This window comes from Furipterus horrens, unplaced genomic scaffold, assembly GCF_987537825.1.
Source record: "Furipterus horrens unplaced genomic scaffold, mFurHor1.1.pri manual_scaffold_9, whole genome shotgun sequence".
In the NCBI taxonomy this organism is placed as follows: domain Eukaryota; kingdom Metazoa; phylum Chordata; class Mammalia; order Chiroptera; family Furipteridae; genus Furipterus; species Furipterus horrens.
The window spans coordinates 60,422,052-60,445,490 of record NW_028327179.1 but is presented as its reverse complement, the minus strand read 5'-3'; positions in this window follow the sequence as shown (position 1 = coordinate 60,445,490).

Here is a 23,439-nt window from a genome sequence, read left to right as displayed (position 1 = left end):
ATAGTGTGGGTTTTCTGGAACTTCCTTTCCCCAAAAGCTTGAAGGGAGTAAGGGAAGGCAGTCTTTCTCCACCTCAATAAGCCAGTTTGCTTGGAGCATCTGAACTTTGCTCTGCCAACAATTTGATTAAGGGTTATGTGCTCTAGTTTACTTCTTCTTGCCTAGCAATTCTATATCTTGTTCGAATTAACTTCGGGTATAGAAATTTCTCCTCCTATGCCCATCTTCAGATCATTACAAAATCTGTTCCCAGAATTCCCTTCCTCTGCTTCACCCATTGCTTTCAAACAGCTGTCCCCTCCCCTCCAAGAAAATTGGTGGCAATATAAATAAAATCCATGGCTTTGGACCTCACAATTTCTACTTTGGAAGTAGAAGAAGGAGTTCTTCAACTGAGCTACTCTGTTTACCTTATCCACTTAGGGCATCTTACTCCCTCAGAACTTATTCAGTTTTTGTTCATGTTTTTCTCTTTTAGCTAAATACCTGTTTTGTCTTTGGAGATTAAAACTCAAGGGAATTCTAATTTTCTGGGTAGGGTCTTGCCCAATTTTTTTGGTTTTTAATCTCAGGTGAAACTCTAAGATATTAGAAAGAGGCTCCTAATTTTTAGAGTTTTTCTTTTTCTCCCCCATCTTTCATCCAAGTACTCTTACACTCCCTTCTAAGTCTCCCTCAGTTGTGAAATATTAATGAAATTTTATTCTGAAATTTTCCACTTTGTTTTCCCAGACTGATTCTGAGGGTCATGGTTAAGTGGCATGACAATTTTCAAAAGTGATTAATCTTTCTCTTTCCTCATTAAAACTTTGCAAAGATTATGACATAAAGTTTTGTGATTTCCCCCCCCTGCACAGTGTGTTTGTGTGTGTGTGTGTTTGTGTGTGTTTGATGCTGCATATTCACTTCGAACTCACTTTGTTAGGTTTTAGCTAATACATATTATCTTTTTTCCTTTTACCATTTTCCTGACATCTCCTCCTTCTTGTCCCATGTTTTAATAACACTGGTCAAAGAAAAATGAAAATATATTAATAATGTTACTGAGTGTATAATATAGATTTAGATCAGTGTTTTTCTTACCTTTCTCTACTTACTCAAATAGGGCTGAAACCAAATGTGGTTTCAGGTTAAATGCATTCTGACTAGTTTTAGTTCACATAAGCCCTTCAGGTAACTATGAAACTCGGTTTGGATTGGAATTTTTTTATGGGGAAAACAATAGTTTATTGACTGTGTATGATATGATACCAAGAATTGCATTTAGTTCTATTAGACAACATGAAAAGCTTCCAATCAGTTATCTACTACCATATCTTGGAATGCACATATTTAGATCAAGTGATTTTTGTCTGTCAAAAATACACATATGTATTTAAAAGATGTGACTAAACATTTGTGACAATTATGCCCCTTCTAATTCTATTGAGCAAGTTTTCATATTCTGTGAGGAATAAGAAATCATAAAGATGATAGTTTCTGCTGCTATTGATGCAGGCCAGACCTATAAACATTTTCCTAAATAGTCTTTGGTGTCTGCTGAAATTGGGCAGATCAAAAAAATTTTACAACAGAAATTGTATACCTTTTCCTGAGTTCCTGCCTCACACTGGAAGAAAATAAAATACTAAACAAAGAAGTTTGAAATTAGCACTCCAATTTTGAGAAGTTTGATCAATATATGTTGTGATCTACTTTTGGTCAAGCTCTTTACACATCTTGTTTCATTTAATCATCAGTAACAACTTTGTGATGCAGGTATTATGATGTGTATTTGACAGGTACAGAAACAGAGGCTTAAAAAAATGATAGAACTTACTGAAGATCACAGGCTAATAAGGGTAGAGACAGACTTTTAATCTACATTTCTCTGAACCCTTTTGGTTATTCTATAATGCTTCCATAAGGAGGCAAGAACCCTTTGTCCTTGAAACTGCAATTATTCTCAAGAATGAATTACTTAGTGGCCACAGTGAATCAGACTTAAGGCCACTGTAGTTGAAGAGACTTATTCATTAGGTGCTGTCTGGTGGCTATAGGGAGGCTTAAAATTGGTTAACAATAGTTAATTTTAATGACAACAGACAATAAAAATTGACTTTACCACACTGTTTTTATAAACTCATTGAATATTCACAAAAACAAATAAACAAAGACAGAAACTTTCTATCTTTTATAATATCTGAAATATGCATACTTGCTCCACCATGCACCAAATGTCATGAAAGTTCACACTAGAATCACATAAAACTATTGGTTTATAGTCCCAGTCTTAAGAAGTTGATTTGGAAAGGAAAGAAACAAAAATTAAAAAACCTTATACTACTGTTTCATGTATATACTACTTTTTCCCATTTGATATAGCCAGTTTTTGTTTATGTAATTCAGTTCTTTAAATAAAATGAATTATTCAAATGTTTAAAAAATTAAAGTAATTTTGATCTATTGTTGTTAAAAAAAATAAGTTGTGGGCATAACTTGCATATGCACACAAACCATATACTTGGAACAAAGGCTGTGAGGTGAAAACGAAGGTTTTACTGTTCTCCTGAGCTCACCACTACACATAAAAATACAAGGAAATGGTCATTTTGTTTTAAGACAATTAATTTTTTATCTTGTCTCATTTCTACAAGGATAATGCTGTGTGTGAAAAGGAGAAACAGAAAACTATTCCTCTGAATACTCTCTCTTAGTGGGTTGACACTAAAAGTTGAGTTTCAATAACTTAATTAGAGAAACATGAAGAAAAAGTCAGATGTCAAGTCTTGAGTACTTAAGAGAGAATCCCACAGTACCCTCAATTTAGACAGCAAGATTGAGCCAGATTATTTAAAGTCTGCAGGAGAGAGCTGGGGTATGAAGGCATGGGGAGGTCTGGCTCAGAGAGCCTAGAGGATAATTACAGGATGAAAGAAGTATCTGCACAGAACATTCATACCCCAAAACAGTCATCACACACTTAGCATCTCTATTTGAGGTGACTTTTTCTTACTAAAACACTCATAGACTAAGGAGAGGTGTACCTTTGTTCTAGAACTATTACTTGAGAGTTGTTAAGAATACATTACAAGATGCTATTGGTTCCAATGTTTTCACAATTTTGACTCTATTCAAGGTTGGCCGAAATAAAATCTAGACAAAAAGGTAATAACTTCTCAGAGAAGGGAGCAGGTAACTATATCTTGCTCATTTGATGGATACAGACAATACCATCAGATATTTCTGGTTACAAAACATGTCTTCTAATAGAAATTCTCTAAATTTATTTTCCCTACAATGTCAGCTCATTAAAAATCCACTTCACTTCTACAAGGAATTGAGTGTAAAAATTAGATGTATAGTTTTGAAGAACAGTGAAACAATAACAACTTTATAATGTCTGACAAGTGAAACTTATTTGGCACAGGTTTAATAGATGAGAATTTTTTTTGTGTGATGAGTGCTAATTATAAAAGACTAAAATTCAAACTCATTTCTAATGGGCCTAAAAATGTCACTAAGTACAGGCACTTTCTCATCTTCTCTTTAGGTGAGAGGGAGGAAATTAATTTCCTTTAGATCTGTTCAAATTATAGTCAGTTGCCTTGAGCCGGTTGTAATCTCATGAGCCATGCACTGACCACAAAGAGCATTTTTGGCGGCCATAGTTCTTGATTCTGCTTGACTCCAAACAACACTGTTAGATCCTTGGATTCTGATAAATGTGCATATGTTCAGATTTTGAGAACATTGAATTCTGGTAATCTGGCCTCATTGAAGGAGGGACTAGCTTGAAGAAAATCAGACTCTTTTCAGTGAAAACATAGTCAGTCTCTGCTTGGGCATTGATGGAGCAAATTACTAGATATCAATTTCCAAATTTAAACTTCATTGGAATATTCTGTTGAGGTCAAAGGCCAAGGGAAAATTATTTCCAATCTCCTAAAAACAAACTAACTGACTAATATGGTAATGATAAAAAATATATATACAAGAATCATTTTCTTTCAAGCTAACACTACAGATTCATAAAGAAAATATGGTGATTTTTATTAGATTTATAATGGTTTGAGATTCTTGGATGATTCTTAGCATGTACAAAGCAAAAAAATAAAAATAAGAAAGGGAGGGTGACAAAACTTCAAGAGCTAGTTGAAGCACCTTTATTTTAAGTTCTTACTATTATAGTTCAATATGTTAAATGTAACAAACATAAACATAACATATGGAATAAATTTCAACTATCATATAATGTACCAAAAGTTAAGAAAGATTGGCTTATCTTTCAATGAAAAACACATGTTGACTAGATAACCTTTTTTATTTTGTTTTGTTTTTCTTTTTAAAAAGTTACTGAATTACATTCACTATAATTGTGGATTATGAAAGAGAGAGCCAGTGTGATCCTTGTTCTGTCTCAAAATGCTTTTTGGATGTCTTCCTAACTTCTATTTTTTTATTCATATACATTTGGCATTAATTGTGCTTCAGGTTTTGGATGAGGCAGGATGCAAAAGAGACAATAAATTCTATCACTTAATAAAGCATTCCCTTTTCTGCCTGATTCATGGATGCATGGCCCTCTGGATTTTGGTCCATTTGCCCTTGGAGAGCAGTAGACATGGAAGAGCAAATATGGAGACCTTCAAGCACTGGGCCACATGAACAAACTTGGAACTCTTTAGATTGGGGAAAAGAGCTCAAACTTTAAAATTGTCCTGAGGAGCAGTGGATCCTCAATGCATTCTTCGAAGTGCATTCCACCTCTAGTTTAGATATTTCAAGGGAAATTTAATCCATATGTTTTGGATTCATTTGGACTTAACTCGTAAATATTGTTCATTAAGGACTGCCAAGCTCTGCATTCACTAACATCAAGTAGTTCCATGGGACAACAGGGCAGACAGAGGAAATTTGATATCCAAGGGCCCATCACCCAAATAAGGAAAAGAAATCCACAAGTTCAAACCACTGTCTATAAATAATCATAGAGCAGTAATTTAGCCTGCAATGCTGTAATGATAAAACCTGCCACTTATTGTATGGGGCACATAAAAGCATACATACAATAGATATATGCCTTCCCAGAGAAATATGACAATAGGTGGTCTTTCTTGTCATCAGTTCAAAAATAAATAAGTAAATAACTCAAATAAGGAAGTAGAGGTTTCCTCCTATTTTAGCAGCTTTTGAAATTTATACAGACTCTTCTCTCTCTGTCTCTCGCTTTCTGTCTCTTAGTCTATGTCTCTTTCTTTGACCACTACTGGGGCTCTACCAGGCCATAGGACAAGAGCTTTTTTACCTTCAGTGTATAGTAGTCCCTCTCTATATCGCAATTCACTTTTCATGGCCTCACTGTATCGTGGAATTTTAAAAAATATTATATTTAACTTTTTATTGCGGATTTTTCTCTATATCGTGGGATTTTGCGGTACTGTTTACGTGTGTTGTTAAAGTTACGTAGGTTTAAGAGTGTAGAATATGTTTAAGAACATAAGTAGTTTTATAAAAGTGTGGAAAAGGTTAATAAGGGTTTGGAAATGGTTTATAAGTGTGTGGGAAGGGTTTATAAAGTCTTAAAATATATATAAATACTAAAATAAATGTAAGGTTCCTACTTTGCGGGTTTTCATCTATCGCAGGGGGATCTAGAATGTAATACCCATGATAAGTGAGGGAATACTGTATCTCTACTTAGCCAGATACTTTTGACCAACTTTACTTTATTAAGTTGCTATTGTAAAACAAAAATTTTCCCAATATAAAATATTACATTACTGATTGTGTTTTTTCCAAACTAAATCTTTATTTCACTGAAATTAATTTATACCTTCCTAGGGGACTGTGTTCTTGTCAGTGAGTAGGCCCTGGAGATATATGGTTAAGGTATCAGAATCCAGGCATTGGGCCAACTACTTCCGGTGGCCTTCAGATAACGGAGTCATCAGATGAGTTCCAGTAGTGATGCAATAGCTGTTGTATAACCACTGATGTAATGACTTCTGGTGACTGATGTAATTCTGGGCTAGCAACCACCTTTGTGTAACACGTGTATATAAGTCCATGGCGAGAGTGTGCTGCCAGCACTCTTAGTCATGCCACTGCAATAAAGCATGCAAAAGCTCTCCAAGGCTCCAGAGGAAATTCTTCTTCTCCACTGTACCTGCCACCATACCCGCCACTGTATCAGAGCCCACCTCGCTACACGGGGGTCTCAGACCCAACATCTGGCGTAGTTGGCAGGATTACAAGATGAATGGACCCTCTGCCCTGGTAGATATGGTGGAAATATGGCCCTCGATAGAAATGTGGTTTCTGGTGGCCACGGTCCTCACGGCCTCGGGGCTGCCTGAGGATTGGTCGCAGATTTCTGCAACCCCAGAGGCCATTGCCAAGGCACTGCAAGAGCTGGAGGAGTGTATTCCCACCAGCCAGTGGGAAGCAGCCTCTCAAGTAGCATGGCTGTTTCTCACGATGTTGTGGGAGAAAGAGCAGGAAGCCCTAGAAACCTAGTCCCAGTTGCGGCAGCTGCAACAGACTGAGGAGGACCTGGACATCTGCCTGCAAGCCCTGGAGAAAGCCTTGCCAGAGACAGAGGAGCATATGATGATGTTGAAGGATGAAACCCAGATGTCCATAATGTCTCACACAAGTACCCCACTCCTATTGCATGCTTGCCCTACAATTAAGCGGCAGATAGAGCATGAAGTCCCCCCATGGCCCCAGGGGGGGGTGGCGCTGGCAGTCCAGTCCAGGTAAAGCAGCAGGCTACCTATCTCCCATATACTCCTGAGCAACTACGTGAGTTAGCAAAGCAGATGCATCAGAAACCCGGAGAATCCATTCCTGCTTGGCTTTTGCGGTTGTGGGATTATGACGTAGATAATCTTCAGGTGATGCCTGAAGAGATGTCTCAAATGAGCGCCATTACAATGCATTCCTCTATCCGACAGCGTATCCAGAATGCACGCCAACTTGGAGCCAGAGTGTGGGTACAGCTAATCATCAGTTGGCTATTGGCGATCATTAATATGGTCTGGGAGAATGTTGAACTCACAGGAGCCCTGCCTAAGTGGACTACGTATACTGAGATAGTGCAGGTAATCCAGGAGCTGGGCATGAAGCAGATGATCTATACTGCCCAGTATCACTCCCCAGATGATGAGATCTTTACCACCCACATGAAGGACTTTGTGGTTACCACAGCACCTCAAAGTACTATTGCTTCACTAGTCGCCCTCCTTATGCCCTGTGCAGGACGAGTGTATAATGTCACTTCCGCCATCGCAGCGCAGGGTGACAAAGAGGTGCGCAAGTGAGAGAAGGGGATCCGAATGGTACAAGATAAACTGGCCGGACCTGGCAAACCCCCAAAGAAGATGGGGGGAGGACCTACGAAGGTATCTCATTTGCAGACGTGGGAAGACCTCATTGCTGCAGGGGTGTTGCCTGAGAAAATAGACCACCAGCTGAATGATGTCCTCCTATCGCTGTGACGGGTTCACTCTGGAACAACGGTATACCCAGATGTCTGGGAAGAGACCAGGTAAGAAGAAGGAACCCCACCTGCACCTGCAGGATCTGATCAAGCAGTCATATGGTGGCTCAGATGAGCTATATGATTGATGCTCAGGCCAAGGAATCCGCAACTGGGGTAACCCGGAGAACTGGAGGCCACATGTAGAGCTCTATTTACTGGTTCCCCCGCAATGTACAACATGTACTTGCGTTGATAGATACCGGAGCTGAATGTTCCTTGGTCTATGGCAACCTCTATTGCTTTGAAAGTCCCGTCTCTTATATTGACAGGTATGGAGGGCACGCTATTCGCGTCCGAAACGTGACTGACTTCGGATATTGGACGGTTGCCTCCCTGCCAATACAAAGTCCACATTTCAGGCATTTCCGAGTATTCTTAGTATTGACATTTTGCAAGGTCTCATCCTCCAGACCACTCAAGGAGAATTTCGTCTGTGCATCTGCGTCATGAAAATGGTACAGTGTGGACACCCACATCACCCACCTGTGGCTCAGCCAAGTCCCCGAATGATAGTGACTATTCGCAAATATCTCCTTCATGGAGGACACCAGGAAATAGGGGAGACTATTCTCCATTTGGATAAGGCAGAAATAGTGCGACTAATGCATAGTCCCTATAATTCCCCTGTGTGGTCAGTGAAGAAGACTAATGGCACCTAGCGAATGACTGTAGATTATCAGGAGCTCAATAAAGTAGTTCCCTCCATGCATTCAGCAGTGCCTTCAGTACTAGAACTCATGGATGTGTTGATGCATTGTCTTGGATGCTACCACTATGTTGTGGACTTGGTCAATGCCTTCATTTCCATTGACGTTGCTCCAGAGAGTCAACAGCAGTTTGCTTTCACGTGAGAAGGCAGACAATGGATTTTCCTAGTATTACCACAGGGTACATACATAGTCCCACCATATGTCATGGTTTGGTGGCACAGGATTTGGTGACTTGGACACATGGGCCTTCAGTCCATTTGTCCCATTATATCGATGATATTATGCTAACCTCTGATTCTCTTTCAGATCTAGAGGACGTGGCCAAATCCCTGCATCACACTCGGCCTGGGGATGGGCAGTCAATGAGGACAACGACCAAGGGCCTGGCTTATCTGTCAGATTCTTAGGAGTTATATAGTTGGGTAAGACTAAGGTGATACCCAAAGCCATAATTGACAAGATCTGGGCCTATCCCCATCCTATGATGGTAAAGGGATTGCAGACTTTTCTTGGCTTGTTGGGGTTCTGGAGTGTGTTCATACCCCATTTAACCCAGATGTGTTGTCCTTTGTATGCCCTTGTGAAGAAGGGTTCTACCTGTGATTAGGGAGATGCCCCAAGAATGGGCATTCCTAGAGGTCCAGAGGGCCATAGCCCAGGCACAGGCTCTACAAGTAATAGATCCCTTTATGCCATTTCAATTGGATGTCTCAATTGATAATGAGGGATGTGGATGGGGCCTGTGGCAAGCCCAGGGGAAATGAAGGATGCTCCTAGGGCTTTGGTCTCAGTTGTGGAAGGGAGCTGAGGTATGCTACTTACCCATAGAGAAGCAACTCGCAGCTACGTATGTTGCCCTGCAGGCTTGTGAAGCCTCGACGGGAAACAGCGTATAATAGTACGCACTGCTCTTCCAATTGCTAGATGGGTGAAGTCATGGTTGAAGACCCTGAAGTCAGGGGTAGTACAAGCCTTCACCCTCACTAAGTGGGAGGCGTACCTCGAGTAGCACTCAGAGCTCTCTACTAGTCCTCTTGCTGAACAATTGCATTCTCTCCTAGGCCCTATAACATTCCAGAAGATAGAAGGGTCACCTTTCATGCCAGACCCCAGAGACTGAAGTCCATACTGGGAAGGCCAAGGTGCAATACCCATATGAATGGTTCCAGTCAGGGAAATCCCCTTACCTGGATGGCCATGGCCTTCCAGCCAGATAAAGATACTATCTGGTTTGAGACAGGTCTTAGTCAGAGTAGTCAGTGGGCTGAGCTCCATGCAGTATGGATGGTTTTTACTAGAGAAACCAGGTCCATAACTGTGTGCATGGACAGTTGGGCTGTATACCACAGCCTGACCCTATGTCTCCCACAGTGGCACTTGCATGGCAAGATGATTAGGCAACAACCCTTGTCAGGCAGGGAGATGTGGAAGGACCTCTGGGAAAGAGGTTCTCATGATTTATCATGTCTCAGGTCATTGTCCCCTACAAGTGCCAGGAAATAATGAGGCTGATGTCTTAGCAAAGGTATGTATTCTTCAGTCTCTCCCAGTAGCCCAATGGTTCCATCAGTGATGTGGCTACATTGGCTCGAAGATGCTATTGCTAATAGCGCAGAGGTATAGTTTGCTATTAACAGAGGCTGAAGAGGTAAAACTCACCCATGAATGTGAACGGTGTTCCCATTTGCACTTATCACAGCGCCGCCTCCCCTATGAAGAAGGTACAGTGAAACGGGGAGACCAGCCTCTACAGCACTGGCAAGTAGACTATAACGGTCTTCTTCCCAAGGATCAAGGTTATTAATGTGCTCTGACAGCCTTAGATACTAATATGGGCCTCTTGTTTGCTTTCCTGGTGACCTGAGCCAATCAGCAACACATGATTAAGGCCCTAGAGCAGAGGTTCTCAACCTACCTAATGCCGCGACCCTCATGTTGTGGTGACCCCCAACCATAACTAAAGCATAGTGATTAATCACAAAAACAATATGTAATTATATATGTGTTTTCCTATGGTCTTAGGAGACCCCTGTGAAAGGGTCGTTCAACCCACAAGGAGGTCGAGACCCACAGGTTGAGAACCGCTGCCCTAGAGTATCTATGTGCCTGTTATGGATGACCTTTGAGTGTTGTCAGTGACCAAGGGCCACATTTCACAGGGTCTGCAGTCCAGCGGTGGACTGAGCAGGAAGACAGCAGATGGATTCTGCATGTACCATACCACCCGCAGGCAGCGGGTATGATTGATCAGTATAACAGCCTGCTGAAGGAGAAGCTGAAAGCTCTTGCACTGCATGAACCTTCCCGTTAGGTGTAGGCTCATCGGCTACTGTTAGCCCTTCGAGTCCTGAATGAGCAGCCTCGTTGGACAGGGTATTCTCCCCTAGAATTGGTAGTGAAGGGAAGAGTGTTCCCTTTACACGTTAATAGGAAGCAGGGTAAGCCTGCAGTGCACCCACGAGTGGGAGCAGCTTGTCTCCTTCTACCTACACCATGGGCTTTGCACCCAAATGCTTCAGCAGCATTAACCCTGCCATGGTTCCTCGGGACAGAACAGCCTAGTTGGCTCACCATAGTCCAATCTGGGGGTGTCGGATGTGCCCAATACTTATAGGTGCACACTTGGATGTGCACTTAGCCCAAGCCTATTCGGATAGCATTACCTAAGGACCAAAAAGTCATATGGAAAGGGGAACTATGCTTAGCTCTTTGTCCAGTGCCTTTACTTCCCCTTAGAGTGTTAACCCCGCCTGAAGTGAAAGGTAGTAGTTTGCAGGTCTGGAATGCTCGCCCTTTGGCAGAATCCTCTACCAGCTGTTGTCTTGGTCCAGGACGAATGCATAGCCTGCATCTTACCAGAGGGGCGGGATCTCCCCCTCGTGGTTTCTAAAGCATATCTTTCTTTCCACCCAGGTTGAGCCTGGGAAACTCAATAGCCTCCTGGGCTCATATGTACACCCAGTTGCATGATGTCTCCCTTTGCTATGTCTGCACTGAGCTTCCTGTGGACGCTGTAGGAGAGTTGCCCTAGCTCATTGCTCCCGCAGCTGCAGGAGGACAATCACACTTCAATAGCCTGGACCACCCATTGACATGATGTCGTAGCTCTCCTGGGAACAGACCATGGGAATTTCAGACCTTGGGTAGGCTACTCTATTGACAATGGTTAGGGATGGCTTTTGACTAGCATGTAGACCTTCGTGTTCAAGTGCCCCATTGTATAGAAAAACCTATAGGGAAAGCCAAGTGTCATGTAGGGTGGATGCCAAGATCTCTATACAATTCCACCATGATTCACACAGCTGCGAATACTTGGTGGGATGGACGCCCGTATATGGGAACCAAACCCACTGATCTCCTCCCTGTTGGTATCCATGGATTTGTGGCCACCATGGGTGGCTGTATATCCCAGCCTAATTGGTAGGATGTTATACTTGGGGACCACCTGGCACTGGGTCCTAGGTAGCCTCACCATCCTAGCTGGCGTATTAGTAATAAGATGTTGTGCTATCTATTGTTGTTGTGGGTTGTGGGCCCAAGGAACCAGTCTGCTGCAGATCTATGATCTGAAAACCATAGCCACATAGAAGTAGAGTGTCAGGGAGTAGGCCCTGGTGATATATGGCCAAGGTATCAGAGTCTGGGCATTGGACCAACTACTTCCGGTGGCCTTCAGAAAATGGAGTCATCAGATGAGTTCCAGTAGTGATGCAATAGCTGTTGTATAACCACTGATGTAATGACTTCTGGTGACTGATGTAATTCTGGGCTAGCAGCCACCTTTGTGTAACAAGTGTATATAAGCCCATGGCACTGTAGAGTAGGTGAGAGTGTACCGCTAGCACTCTTAGCCATGCCACTGCAATAAAGCATGCAAAAGCTCTCCAAGGCTCCATGGAAATTCTTCTTCGCCACCATACCTGCCACTGTACCTGCCACTGTACCCGCCACCATACCAGAGCCCAGCTCGATACATGGGGGTCTTGGACCCAACAGTCCTCCCTATAGAGGAGGAATCCCTGTTGTGCTCACTGCTTGGAATAGTACAAAGGAGAAAGGCTCAATGAAAATAGTAGTGTAGTTTCCATTATTCATTTATTTATTTTGAAATGTTATACATTCAAAATGATCAGCTTCTGTATACTTATAAACAAAGTCTGTCTTTCAGGGCAACATGTGATTTTAATATTTGCTGTGTCATAACATCTGTGTTTAGGAGTTTTCTGAGTAAAAATCAGGGAATTTGTGGTCCATTTCCAAATCAGTTCAAATTTCTTTTGCTAATAGCACCTAATACCTGGAAGGATCTGAGGGCATCTATTATAATGACCAAAGACACTTCTGCTATTAGAGAAATCTCTGGCATGGTGGTTATCTTCAGATTATCATATTATAGAAAGTGAGAGGGAGAGAGTAATACAGGGTGATATGTCAGGTGAGATTTGGGGATTTTCACACAACCGATTTCTCAGTTTTAGTTAGGAAAGACATTAGTGCCATTGCGGATAAAGCCCTGTAATCTACAGTGAGTATGGCTTGGGCTAATGTTATTATTAGGACTTATTCCCTTAACATTTCTCACCTGAAAGAGAGCAATAATAATTATGATGTCTGTTTGTCATTAAGTATGATAAAAAAGATGAGTAATCATCAAATTGGACAACTGGAAAATAATATAAAATGTTATATCACTACATTTTAAAATACATAGCTGTAGAAAACAAGGAAATAGTGACTCCCAAACCAGTACAAAATTAGTAATAACAAAGGGCAAATGTAATTAAAGGGTCTCCAAAAAGGGAGTTGACAGCATTAGTATATTCACAAATCACAATAGGGGCATTTAGATAATCTCGTTAGATTGTAACTCAGGAGTAACCAATAATGGAGAAACAGGGAAGAAGGAGATGGGTAGGGGGGGAGCTAATCACGTTCAGGGCAGAAAGCTAATCACTTTCAAGATAATTTCAGGGCGGGGAAGCTAAGACTATAAAACCAGCTATCTTTGTCTACTTGGCGCGCACATTCTCCTGGTTGGGGGTGAACCCGGCTCTGCAGACTCATGAATAAATGCCTCGCTTTACTGCTCAAGTCCTGTGTCCCAGTTTTTATTGTGAGCATTTCTCACAATAGCATCTTAGACCAAATGTCCAAAGATTTTTAACTTAAATGGAAGAGCAACATTGCATTTTCTCCCCTTCACAGGAAAGGATTATATGTCTTCTATTTACAAGATAGAGCAAGACAAGTAGGTACGGTGCAGGTGGAGCTTGGTGTCAGGTGATGCTCATTTTCCTGCACTGTGCACTTTTACAATTGGAAACACCAGCAAGGAATTTGCTTGGGGCCAGCATGGTAACTGCACTTTGCCTGTAACCCTCAATTCATCCTGATGAGTGTGGTGATATGTTGTGGTTTAACAAACCTTCAGGAAAAGGATAGCAGAGATATAAGATGAAAGTGGAAAGAGAAACCAAGTAAGTAAAGAATACGTACTGTTTTCTGATCTGGTGAGAGCCACAAAATCCCTCTACTGGTTTCAAGACAAATGGATTCACAAGGAAGGAATTATACTTCTTAGCACCAGACCCAGACAGTCTTAGCTTGAGCAGCCAAGCCCTACTCAGAACTTTGGCAAAGTTCCTTGGATTACTCCACCAGCCCTCCCTACCCACTTCCCCACCCACAGCCTCCAGGCATCAAACTGCTTCTGGGCAGCTGACTTCAGCCCTACCCTAAACCACACAAAGCAGCATTCTCCACATTGCCATTCCACTGGCAAACCCTTCACGTTGTCACTGTCATCATCTCTGGCAGTTACAGCCCTACTTTTTCAAAGGGCAGTTTTAACTTTAATATACTCCTCTGTCAGATTGATTGATTGATTAATTTACATTTGGCTTTGAAATGTTCACTTCTATTTTTTGTAATACTTCTATGAGGTAGGGAGATCCAACATATTTATTTCTAGTTGATTTTTCACATCTTAAAGCTCACTGGAAGTGGTTTTCATTCAACTTTCTGTGGGCTCCCCTTTTTATTCTCAGTAATGCTTTAAATAATTGAACAGAATGAGAGACCCTGGAAGTGGATGTTCCTGTGTAACCATGTAGAAATTTTATTTCTTTAATATGATCTTTTCTCCTTTATTTCCTTTTGATTCAAACTAGCCTCATCCAGTTCCCCAAGTCACCTGCTTTCTTCTCCCTTCTAAAACCACTCCCTTAATCATTAAGCCCTCAAGACAATGAGGTTCTGGGTTGCATCAAATAATCTTAGGAACAAGGCTTAGGGTCTGTTGATCCCAGAGACAGTTTCCCTCAGACTAGAGATAACATCTAGGCCTCAGCTCTGTTTCAGCTCCCAGCAATAAAAGCCTTATAACCAGATGAAGCAAGGCCATGGCTGACATCAGGACCAGATTCAATGACTAATAACCCCCTGTCCTAGTGCTGATCAATCACTAGAGGCCATATCCCTGACCAGGACTCTAACTCCCTTAGTGACCATGATTAATTATTTCTCCTATATAACCCATCCCCTGGAAGACATCAGGGAGCCAGGTTTTTGAACATTAGTTCAGCTGTGTCTTTGGGCATGGGTTACTTCCTAAAAATACACCCTTAGTTTCACTGTTGCAAATGCTTCTTCCTGTCTTATTGGGCTTTAATGCATGCAGGCAACCAGACCCCTTCAGTCTGATAACATCTGGAGAGAGACTCTTATTAATGCAAAGTACCCTTCTAAGAAGGGAGGCAATGCATTTATTGTCGATTCTAGTATCCTTCTGAGGCTCACCAAACAAAAGTAGCCTTTTGGAAAATGGTGGATGTGGGGAAAGTAGTGGCAGAGGATAAAGGTCTGGGGATCTCTAAGCTCAGAAAAATAGGAAAGCTGCAATGTACTATATTAACAAGGAAATCAGCACCATGAATCAGGAAGCAGTATGGGAAGGTTTTCATAAAAGTTGAGAAACAGCATAACCTCCTTCTTGTTTTATGCTCCTTGTGCTTGTATCAGGATCAACAATTGAATCCTTGTCCTAAAGGCAGCACTAACACTGTCTCTGGGAGCAGGAACACATGGGGAAGCCAGGAGACTGCCCCATTCCACAGCCTGTGTTGTGAGCAACAGTGGACACCTTCTAAGATGAATGTCACACAAGCCCTGAGCCAGAGAGACAATTTGGGCTAAAAGCAGACTGAACTGTGGGGTGTTAGGAACCTTAGTTTCATAGAGTGACTGGTGGAGAATTGCCACTGCACTAAAAGGAGATGAAAGGCAAGTAGGTTGGGGAACATGGAGAAACCACATGCTCAGAAAAAAAGAAAAAAAAAAGAAAGAAACGGCAATTCAAACCTGGGATGTTTTAAACTACTAAGGGTTTACAATATGTATACTTAATGTGTATATCCACCTGGAACTATCTTTGTTCTTTTGGTAATATTTTTCTATGGGAACTCTCTCCTACTCTTAGTCCACCCTACTCTCAGCCTTAGTGTAGTTAAGTATCCTAAGCCCCAGTCAATCAGCTTTGCTTGACTACAGTGATTGACACAGTCTTGAGAATGCGAGCAACTGGGGATCAAAGAGAGAATTGCTTAGGACTATGTCAGAGCTATTAGCAAAGAAAAGCTTTGTTCCCCCCGGACTTGTATCTGTGAGGATGAAAGTCTGAATGTTCAGGGACTAGGCAAGGCAAAACAGAATCCTCATGACATCTTTTGAGTTCCTTTTTTTTTTTGAATGCCTGTGTTTGCTTTATAAAACTGGAATATTTACTATATTCCAGGTACTGTATTTTTTAAAATTTATATTGTATTTTTTTCCATTACCATTTAGCCACCTTATACCCCTCTACCCCTCACAGTCACCACACTGTTGTCCATGTCCATAAGTCTTTTTGTCTTTTTGCTTGATCCCTCCTCTTCTAACCCCCCCCACCTCATCCCTATAGCTGTCATCCTGCTCTCTATGTATGAGTCTGTCTCTGTTTTGCTTGTTAGTGCAGTTTGTTCATTAGATTCCACATATGAGTGAAATCATATGGTATTTTTCCTTCTCTGACTGGCTTATTTAACTCAGCATAATAAACTCCAGGTCCATCCATAGTGTCTCGAAGGGTAAAATTTTCTTCTTATTTATTGCTGAGTAGTACTCCATTGCGTAAATGTCCATAGTTTTTTTATCCATTCATCTACTGATGGAAACTTGGGCTACTTCCATATCTTAGTTATTATAAATAATGCTGCAATGAACATAGGGGTACTTATATTCTTTCAAATTAGGGTTTTGGGTTTCTTCAAATATTTTCCCAGAAGTGGGATCACTGGGTCAAAAAGTAGGTCAATTTTAAAACTTTTGAGGCATCATCATACTGCTTTCCATGGTTGCTGCACCAATCTGCATTCCCACCAACAGTGTACAAGGGTTCCCCTTTCTCCACATCCTCGCCAGCACTTGTTTGTTGATTTATTGATCATAACCATTCTAACAGGTGTGAGATGATCTCTCACTGTGATTTTAATTTGCATTTCTCTGATGATTAGTGATGCTGAGCATCTTTTCATATCTGTTGGTTATCTGCATGTCCTTTGCCCATTTTTAATTGGATTTTTATTGTTTGATGTTAAGTTTTATTAAGTTGCTTATAAATTTTGGATATTAAACTCTTATCAGATGTATTAGCAAATATGTTCTCCCATTTCATGAGTTAAATTTTTATTTTGTTGATGGCTTCTTTTGCTGTGCAAAACTTTTTAGTTTGATGTAGTTCCTTTTTTCCCCCTTGCTTGGGGAAATATATCCAATAAAATATTGCTATGAGTAATGGTCAAGATTTATTGCCCATGTGTTTTTCTAGGACTTTCATGATTTTGGGTCTAACATTTAGGTTTTTAATCCATTTTGAATTTATTGTGTGTGGTATAATAATGTGGTCTAGTTTCATTTTTCTGCATGTATCTGTCCTGTTTTTCTAACACCATTTGTTGAATAAACTATCTTTAGCCCATTATATGTACTTTCTTCCTCTGTCAAATATTAATTGACTATAAAAACGTGGGTTTATTCCTGGGTTCTCTATTCTGTTCCATTGATCTATGTGTCGTTTCTATGCCAGTACCCTGGTGTTTTGATTACTATGGACTTATAGTATTAGATATTAGGCAGGATGATTTTTCCAACTTTGTTCTTCTTTCTCAGGATCACTGTTTCTATATAAGGTCTTTTGTGGTTCAATATAAATTTTTGAAATAATTGTTCTAGTTTTGTGAAATACATCATTGGATTCTTGATAGGAATTGTGTTGATTCTATAGATTGCTTTGGGTAGCATGGACATTTTAATGATGTTAAATCTTCCTATCTATTAACATTGCACGTATTTCCACTTATTTGTATCTTCTTCAGTTTCTTTCTTCAGTATCTTATAATTTTCCACGTACAGGTCTTTTACATCCTTGGTTAGACTTATTCCTATGTATTTTATTCTTTTTGAAGCAATTGTGGTGAGATTGTTTTCTTAATTCCCATTTCTGTTAGTTCATTATTGTCATATAAAAAGACAACCAATTTCTGGATATTAATTTTGTATCCTGTTACTTTGGTGAATTCATTTATCAGTTCTGGTAGTTTCTTGGTGCAATATTTGAAGTTTTGTATGTACAGCAGCATATCATCTACAGATAAAAAGTTTTATTTCTTCCTTTTCAATTGGATGTTTTTAATACCTTTTTCTTATCTGATTGCTATGGCTGGGACTTCTAGTACTATGTTGAATAAGAGAGGTGAAACTGGAAATTTCTGTCTTCTTCCCGATCTTAAGGAGAATGCTTGTAGTTTTTGCCTGTTTAGTATAATGCTGGCCATGGGCTTGTCTTATATGGTCTTTAATATGTTTAGGTATGTTCCTTCTATACCCACCTTGCTGAGAGTTTTTATCATAAGTGGGCACTAAATTTTATCAAATGCTTTTTCTGCATCTATTGATATGATGATGTGGTTTTTATCCTTCATTTTGTTTATATGGTAAATCATATTTATTGATTTGTGAATGTTGTACCAACCTTGCATTTCTAGAGTAAACCGCACTTGATCATACTGTATTATCTTTTTGATGCATTGCTGTATAGGGTACCTCACCTTGTGGTTTTGGGAATTGTAGCCCAGCCATGAGCCAGGCACCCCCGGCCCTGGGGAGGCCTTTAAGACTCAACCGAAAACTGGAAGGCTAAGAGGCAGACAAGACTGAAGGACACTCAGAAGATTCCCATGGGAATTGGATTTAAAGAATGCATAATATGCTTTAGAGCTTGTTCTGTTTTCTTATCTCTTAGTTAACTAAAAACAATCTATAGCTAAAAATGTATGAAAGCTTTCACCTAATGCCAGTGTGGCGTCAAGATATTTAATAGACCCTACATACACTGGTCACTGTGTTCTCTATATTGATATATATAGTCAGTAACTGTCAACTGTAACCGAAGTGTCTGAAAGCTTATTGATTATTCATAAGTCTTGACCTTGTATCTTCTGAATCCCCTCCTCGATAAAAGGTACAGGAGATGGAAGTTCTGTTCACTTCTCCACTGGAGAGATTTGTCACCTCCTATCCCTCCAGACAAAATACAGTGTCCTGGATAAATTTGTTTTCTCAGCCATGATACTTTAACCTCTGCTGGACAGAGAGTTTCTGACCAAGCTGGGGCGTTGGAGGTGGATAGCCTTACTGCTGTATTTGGTTTGTTAATTTCTTGTTGAGGATTTTAGCAACTATGTTCATCAAGGATATTGGCCTGTAATTTTCTTTTTTTAGTGTCTTTTTCTGGTTTTGGATTTAGGATAATGCTGTTTTTGTAAAATGAGCTTGGGAGCCGTCCCTCCTCTTGAATTTTTTGAAATAGTTTCATTCAATTCTGCTTCTATATTTTTCAGTTAAGTAATCAAATATATTTATTTTTCTTTTTCAACTGGTTGCATTTTGGTCTCACATCACTTGCATTATAGATCTTGACTAAAACAGAATAGTATCATTTTAAAAATATGGGGAAGACATTTAAAAGCATAAAATTAAAAAAATAAGCAAGTAGGTTAATTTAACTAGAGTAAGGGTCCATATAGGGGCATAATGAGGAAACCATATGATCAGCTCATTATATGTTGAAAATGCATTGGACAGACTCCAACATCATACACGATCTTTTTAAAACAAAAGACCAGTAGAAATGCATGGCTACTCCCTTATTATGATCAGTAACAACTATATTAAACATCATACTTACTGATAAAACAGTAAAGGCATTCTAATTAAAATTAGTCACAAAAAATAGGTACATACATAGAGAGACCAACAATTTATGGACATGATAGTTATGCAAATTTTTAAAACAATTATTTTTCTTCTTTTCTTCTTAAAGTTTGACAAATAGTCCTAAAATTCATGAAGAAAAAAACAGATGAGAAGAGTTAAGACCAACCCTAAAAAAATAGTAAAATATAGTTTAATACAACAACAATACAAATGATACAATACTGATATAAAAATTTACCAATGGATCAATGAAATTGTTCAATAAGTGTAGTTCATTAAAATAATTATTTTTCAAGAAATTAGTTTAATTTTGATTTATTAAATATTTAACATTTAGATGATCTTTGAATGGGTACACACTTTTTAGGACTAAAAGCAATAGAAAAAGAAAAAAGAAGAGAAATTAGAGGATGATGTTACACAAGAAATGATTGTGAGTTACCTCGGCTATATATGACATGACTTAGGAAAAGATAACCATCAAACTTGGGAAAAGAAGTATAACAGCTATCCAAAGTTTAATAGTCTTCCTGTGTAAATCATTTTTCCAATTCAATAATGAAAATACTTATTTACTAACAGAATCCTAATAAAAGGAGATGGTTTGATAATTCTTGGGGCAAGAAATAAATTGCAAGTAGTCAACACAGGAAACAGGCACTCTTACAATCTGGTAAAGGTAAAGAAAAGTGTTTGAACCTTTCTGGAAAACAATTAGTCATAAATGTCAAGAACCTTAAAGAGTTCAGACTTTTTGACCAAGTGATTCTGCTCTAGGATGCATTCTGAGGTTATTATTAGAGGTATAATCACAATAGTGAGAACAAGATTGTTCAGAGCAACTTTATGTAAATCAACAAAAATTGACCTAACTGAAACAATAAATTCTAATACACCCATTTAATTTTTAGAAGTCACAAGGATATGTTCTACAAATTTTGAAAATTATAAATTTTTGAATGTTATAATGTTTTATCAAATGTAAGTTATGCAGTTATAGGTCATTTTAATTACTTATAAAAGTTTTTTAGTACTTTTATTATTAAAGAAATACCAGAAAGAAAAATGAAAGTCAAAATTGTCATTTTAGATGGTCTCTCGTTAACATAACAACCTGAAAGTATCAGGCTTTTTTCCCCTTAATTATATTATACATTGAATGTACGTAAATGTATGACTTTTTATTGTGTGCATTTTTTACTTCTAATAAATGGAATTTATCAAATATACAGATAGTTGTACCTTTATGTATTTTATTAAAACTTTATCTCAAATTTAGTCTTTTTCAAGATATATTTTGAAATAGGGCCATCAAGTTTAGTTGTGGATGAATTGTTCATATGGATTACTCTTGTAACTAGAATGAGGGGTGGGAGAAATCCCTCTTCCTCCTTAGGTCTCTTGTTAACAATGCTTAGGCAACATCTAGAAGAAAAAATTAAAAGTTCGTAACTTTGAAATCAGGTGCTAGTCTTTATGCTTTTAACTTTTGCATAATATCTGGCACCCTAATGGACATTCATTCAGACCATATGTGTAGTTATATAGCTGAGCAAATACTTTAATTTTTCTAAGCCTCAGTTTCATAATTTGTAAGATGGGGGTTATGTGACTTTATGGACATAAAGCTCCTAAAAGAATGCCTATGCACAGTAAGCATTATGAACATGTGCACGCTCTGTTGACTCTCATTGACATTCTTTGCCCAGAGCAGAGCCACACTGCAGTCACAGGAGAGGCAGGATGCCCACTCTGGCTGGACCCACTTCCCAGATAGTCTCCTTCCTCTACCTGGACTGTGTTTCATTTTAGAAGAACAAGACCTGGACACGCCCAGGGCAGAGGCATTTGTCTAAGCAGTTCTGATGTTGGTCACATGATTAGAAATGTATTCCTTTGTAGGCCTTGTGAATTATTTACTGATAGCAATAGTAGGTAAGGAATTCCCACACTGGATATGCAGGTATTGTCTGTCACTCAAACACAAAACCAGTGTATGTAAAGGCAATTCATACCCTGATTGCCAGTGTCAGTCATGCTCATAATGGCCTAAAGTTTACAATAATCTAAGTTTAGAATGTGCTGTATTAAGCTGCTATCATGCTTTCTACCCAAGTCTGCAGGAATACTGTCAGGGGCCCTTTCCTACATATGCGTGGAGAAAGAGCTGGTGGACAGAAGGGAGGACTTTTTTTTTAATTGATAAGATATTTTTAAAGAAAGTTTTTACTAACAATGCCACTTTCTAGTCCAGGATGGAAGTGCCTATATGAAATTAATCTTTAGTCAGGTGCCATTGCATATATCATGTTTATTTTTTGAGACCTTTGATTGAGGCACTGTTTTCAGTAAGTTAGAGATTAAAACCACTTCCTCTGTTAAAATGAAAATACCCAACTGATTGTTAAATGACATACTATACCCTATCTATTATCCCTACCTTCTTCCCTGAGCTGATTTGTGAAAGCAGGCTTAAGGGCATGAGAGAAACTGGTCTCTGGACACAAGAAAATGCTGAGGATGAAGCGCCCCAGTGAGGAATGGGTTGGAGACTGGAGAAGACTGGAGACCTTGATGTCATTTCCCATGGTTGTCCCAGGATGCTTCTTGCAGCACAGGGCACATAGTTATAGCTCTGTCTGCCTGCATCCCCTCTCTGGGGGCTTTTCTTCTTTCATCTGTGTCCCTTTGTGACCCATAGAAAGCCCTAGGGACCTTTGTTTGTGTTCAAAATTCCCTTGAAAGTGCTTCCTTGTGATTGAAGACTGATTTTCTTATTTCCTTCATAACAGCTGATGCTTACACATTTTGGTAACTGCCTAGATTAGAGTTAAGGAAGTAAAACAAAGTTCTCATGATGTTTTAATCATGCTTGTGTCAGGGGCAAAGTGCAAAAGGGTTTTAAGAGTTTTAAATGTTGGCAAGTTCCAATGCCTTCTAAAGTATTATAGAAATCTCACATTTTCTGTTTCCTCTGAAATTTATTTATTTATTTATTTATTTATCCAAATTTACCTATGCAGTCAATCACCTCATGGCCTGACCTGCTCCTGCTGCACATGAAGCTGGAAAAGAAGAGTGATATCCCAGTGAGGAGAATGCCCTTCACCCATGGGTAGATAGTACTGCTAAGTTGTCTCAGAAAAGACCATTGCAATAGGTGCTTTTTGTAGACACCTGAACTTTCTCATGTCCATCATCATCAGCACAATTGGGGTCTTTTAAACATACCCAGTGGACAGGTAACTTATTCCTTTTTTCAAACTAGGAAACTCTTGGCTACTCATTGTAAATTCAATACCTCTCTCCTTGGAAATCTCAAAAAAGGTCTGTGTGATATCAAACACCTATGCTGGGAAAAACAGGAACAAACAAAGCCAAAAAAGACTGCCTTTCAAATGGAGCCTGGGAACTCTGCAATCACATAGAGTATTTTGTTTGCTTTCCTTGTTTACCCCAAACTGTGCTTACCTGGAGGCCCCAGCCTGTACTTTGTCATTTGTTGTGATAGGGAGGGACAGAGGGAAGGAGTAACTCTGGTTGGTTTGTCAAAACATTCCTAATGGGAAACTGTTTAAAGAAGTCCTATCTTAAGTAACCTCAAGCCACCATTCCTTCACTTGGTAATATGCCAAGGGCTGTGGCTGACTCAGCTTGGACCCAATTCTGCTGTCATTACTTAAGCTCAAAGTTCCTGGTCCCTGGCTTTGGTAAAGAATTTGTTCACATAGAGAGGGTAGGGACAGAGCCTTGGCTCAGACTAGCTTTACATTAGCTGTGTTTGAGGCTCTTTTTTTCTCTATGAGCTCTAATTTCCAGTATCAAATGGATTGGAAAACAAGGAGTTCTCTTTTCCAGGAGCAGCCTAGTTGAGGGCACATTAAACTTATGTTC